This window comes from Myxine glutinosa, chromosome 10 (assembly GCF_964187855.1).
Source record: "Myxine glutinosa chromosome 10, kmMyxGlut1.1, whole genome shotgun sequence".
In the NCBI taxonomy this organism is placed as follows: Eukaryota; Metazoa; Chordata; class Myxini; order Myxiniformes; family Myxinidae; genus Myxine; species Myxine glutinosa.
In genome coordinates this window covers 30,125,587-30,129,981 of record NC_136270.1, presented here as the reverse complement: position 1 = coordinate 30,129,981, position 4,395 = coordinate 30,125,587, and the positions used below count along the sequence as shown (strand labels likewise).

General features: G+C 44.9%; 1 non-coding gene across 1 annotated transcript; it reads right to left on the bottom strand.

Annotated features, from left to right (window-relative positions):
- Nucleotides 1–3,635: 3,635 nt before the first annotated feature.
- Nucleotides 3,636–3,754, bottom strand: LOC137415376 (5S ribosomal RNA). Its single transcript, XR_010982059.2, has one exon. It is a non-coding gene; the product is annotated as a 5S ribosomal RNA (ribosomal RNA).
- Nucleotides 3,755–4,395: the final 641 nt, after the last annotated feature.

Here is a 4,395-nt window from a genome sequence, read left to right as displayed (position 1 = left end):
TGTTCGCGAAATACCTACATTTTCTGCGAACCAAACATGGAGACCTGGCTCGCTTCTGGATGATGTATATTGATATGGTAGAGACCCTGCTGGGGTTGATTCGTGCGGATAGAGAAGGCGACTGGATGCTTCACTTGGCTTGTGTCAGAAGAGTGATCCCTTGGTGTTTCGCAATGAACAAGGTGAACTATGCTAGATATCTACCAGTGTACTATGCACAGATGACGCAACTCCACGAAACATGCCCCGAGTTGTACAGGCATTTCAATCAAGGCTACTTCTCCATACAGCTTAGACCAGGGAATCCATTTGCCAGAATCGCTGTTGATCAGACAACAGAAGAAACAGTAAACAAAGATACGCAAACAGCTGGAGGAACACGAGGTTTTAGTCTTCGACAAGGGGCTGTGTCACGATACTATCTAACTGCAGAAAATCGGGCTACTGCACTGAGGCAACTACGAGAAACTATCCTTGTGAATGGCAGCGACACATCTCACGCCAAGCACCCTGACTTGTCTACTTCTCGCATCAAACGTGATGAGTCTGGCGTCACAGCTATCTGTGATCTACTGGAAAATGACTGGACCAATCCATTCGCCGATGATCCGTCATGTCTTCTCAGTATATCTACCGGAGCGGCTGCGAGGGAGGACGTTTCTAATGACCTACTCAACACCCTGCAAAAGGGGGAAGCGGCGTATCAAAGCTTCCAGAAACGTCTTGAAGAGGGAACAGGCTTTCATGACACATTGAACAAGCTAAACTTGAAGACCTTTGGTAAGATCAAGCAGAAAGTTGTGAAGGGCACAAACAAGGAGATCGTCCTGAGAGCTGACAGACAACTGTTTGCCACCATGATACTCATCGCCAAGACAAGGAACCTCGACATGCAACTTGTCCTTTGTCACCCACTAGGGCCGTTACCATGGTCTTTGGCAAACGTTGATGGGTCAATGAAAAAAACGAACAAAGCTGCACTTGCGAAACACATGGAAGGTCTTGTGGAACCAGCCGAGAACGTTGACAAGCGAAGTGCAACAATAATTGATGCGATGGCTCTCATACAAAAGATGCATGGCGAGAACGACACGTTCGAAGAACTATCTGACCGCATCCTTGCTGCAGCGCTTCACGCTGGTCAAGGCAGTGAGCGCATCGATGTTGTCTTTGACACATACACAGAAGAATCCATCAAAGCAGCTGAGCGTGTGAACCGCGGTTCAAATGAAGGCATCAGTTTCAGCGAGATCAGACCCGCACACAAAATCATGAACTGGCGGCGTCTCCTTGCTTGCAGCCAGACAAAGGAGAAACTGGTTGTGTTTCTGGCGGAGTCGTGGAAACATGAAACAAATCGCGAAAAGCTAGGCAACAGAACACTGTATGTCACCTGTGGTGAAAAATGTCTGGTACTGACCCGCGATAGGTGGAAGTTGGTGCAAGCACTCAAATGTAGCCACGAGGAAGCAGACACGCGTATGTTTCTCCACGCAAAGCACGCCGCTACCCACTACAAGACGATCATCTTAGTGGCAGATGACACCGACGTTCTGATCATCAGTCTTCATCTCAGCAGAACCATCTGCTGAGCTCTTCATCAGACGAGGAACAAAGGTTCGAGTCAGAATGATCGACGTTGGAAAGTTGGCTGCGGTATTGGGGTCTGGAGTTTGCAGTGCATTGCCAGGGCTTCATGCATGGAGCGGGTGTGACACTGTGAGTGCTCTGGCTAGCCAAGGAAAGATAAAGGCTTTGAAGCTTGTGCAAGCGAATGAGCTGTATCTTCAAGCATTCACAGATCTGGGATCTTCGTGGAATGTACCAACAGACGTCTTCAATAGCATTCAGGCCTTCACGTGTCAGCTGTATGCCAAGAACACGAAGATCGTCGGTGTTAATTCGCTCCGTTATCACATGTTCTGTGCAAAGAAGGGCCAGATCGAATCTGGACAATTGCCGCCTTGTGAAGACTCCTTGATGCAGCATACGCTTAGGGCCAACTATCAGGCGGCTATCTGGCGACGCAGCCTTGAAAACCTACCAGACGTCCCAACACCATCAGCAGGACATGGTTGGGAACTCGATGATGGCGGTTCGCTCACAATCCGATGGATGGCGGGTCTACCAGCTCCAGATGTCGTCTTGAATCTCATCTCATGCACATGCAGAAGGACATGTCGACCGTCAGATTGCTCCTGCATACTGAATGGGTTGAAGTGCACTGTTGTGTGTAAGCTGCAGGGATGCTCCAACATGGTGCAGGATGATGCTATCGTGGCTCAGGATGCCAATGACTCTGATGGCGACTCTGATGATTAACTTTGTGTGCACTGTATATTGTATAGCATATGTTGTTCTCTATTATAATGCAGGCCAAATTGCCTGAAAATCTTTATAGACAGATAAACGGTTTAGCAAAATGTATAATTTGGAAGATCATACCGGTGTTATTTGACTAAAACATGACATGTTCAATGATACCTCCGCTTGCTTATTAGGAATATACATCGTATGGTGTTAAAATCAGCTCCATACGTCTTTCCAAACTCTAGTAATGAATAATTAATATAATTGGCGGCCATTTTGAAATCCAAGATGGCCACCAAAGTGCAGATTTCCTATGTAACAATTTCCGCCTGCTTATTAGATATCGTATGGTGTTAAAATCCTCTCCGTACGACATTCCTAACTTGCGTTATCGTCAGAATAGATAATGCCAGCGGCGGCCTAAGTCATTTTATGCCTCTTTACATTTATTTGTTGTAAACTCGTGGTGGATGATATGTTTTAGTTTTTGAGTTATTTTTATAGACAGATAAACGGTGTAGGACAATGCATAATTTGGAAAATCATACCAGTGTTGTTTCACTAAAAAAAGTACAAGTCTAATAATAAAATATTGAAAAATATATGATTTTTTTCCGATAATTGATTTTTATAATAATTAATCTAAAACAAAATGCTTCATATTATTTTTTATTTAGACGGTACACATCGGACGTATATTTAGTCGTCAACCGCACATCGATAGCTAGTATAGAAGTCCAGATACACGTGCAACAATGTACCCCACCAAATGGGCATTTTCGAGCTGGGTGGTTTCAAAGATGGCGTCCATCCGGGCACTAAGCTACCGTTCTCAGATGTCCATCACACCTTTTCTGACACTTGAGACATTGGTCTAATGGAAAATCATAATGAGAATTACTCCCCCCGCCGGAGCATTACTTTTGGTCTGGCTCAAGGACTAGTAGTGGTAGTAGTGGTAGTAGTGGTAGTAGTGGTAGTAGTGGTAGTAGTCAGCTCGTCGTAGTAGTGGTAGTCGAAGTGGTAGGCGCGTCGTAGTCGCAGAAGCGGTACTGATAGGAGGAGGCTAGTAGTAATCGTCGTAGGCTTATAGTGGAGGTGGGTCCTTGTGGTAGTACGTAGTAGTTGATTGAAGGCTAGTAGTAGTGGTGGTTGTAGTTGAAGATGAGGAGTAGTGCGGCAAAAACGAACATACCAGCGAGCGTGTCAATCAGCACAAATATCAGACAATCAAAACAAGAGTTTCAATCAAAATCAAACAATCAAACAATGAACAAACAATCAAACAATGAACAAACCAAGACTCCCCCTGCAGGAGAAAAAGAAGCCTACAACACCCGGTATTCCCAGGCGGTCTCCCATCCAGGTACTAACCGGGCCCGAACCTGCTTAGCTTCCGAGATCGGACGAGATCGGGCGTATTCAGGGTGGTATGGTCGTAGGCAACAACTGACTCTCTTTGGATATTCTTGAAGGATCGAAAGAATTTCCCAAGTGAGAGTCTCGTTCCCTCCGGCACCATTGGTGGATGGAGGTGATGTTTTCACTCCTGTCTGCTTGTCTTTTTGTCCCTTCGCGAACAGGATATCTCAAAAAGTTGTGGACAGATTTGGACGAAACTTGGTGGCGAGGTGACAAGGAAGAATCGATTCAGTTTTGGTGAAGATCTTGATCAGGATCCAGCTCGTACAATTTTAAAGCGATTCTTCACCATTGGGAGATCTGGGCAAGAACGATTCAAAGAAGGATATCTCAAACAGTTGTGGACAGATTTGGACGAAACTTTGTGGACCACTTGGGTGTCTGACAAGGAAGATTCGATTAGATTTTGGTGAAGATCTGAATATGGATTCGCAAATGAGAACTATTGATTAATTTAAGTGATTCTTCACCATTGGGTGATTGTTTTTTTTTTTTTTTTTTTTTTGTATACATAATCGAGGCTCGTGAAAGAGCTAACATTTATCACACAAACAAATCAAACAGACAAACAAACAAAGTATATAAAAAGGGGAGTGGTAGACAAGATGGGGAGAGAAGGGGAAGCACATAAACAACATTTGAGAGCAGGGACATCGGGAATGT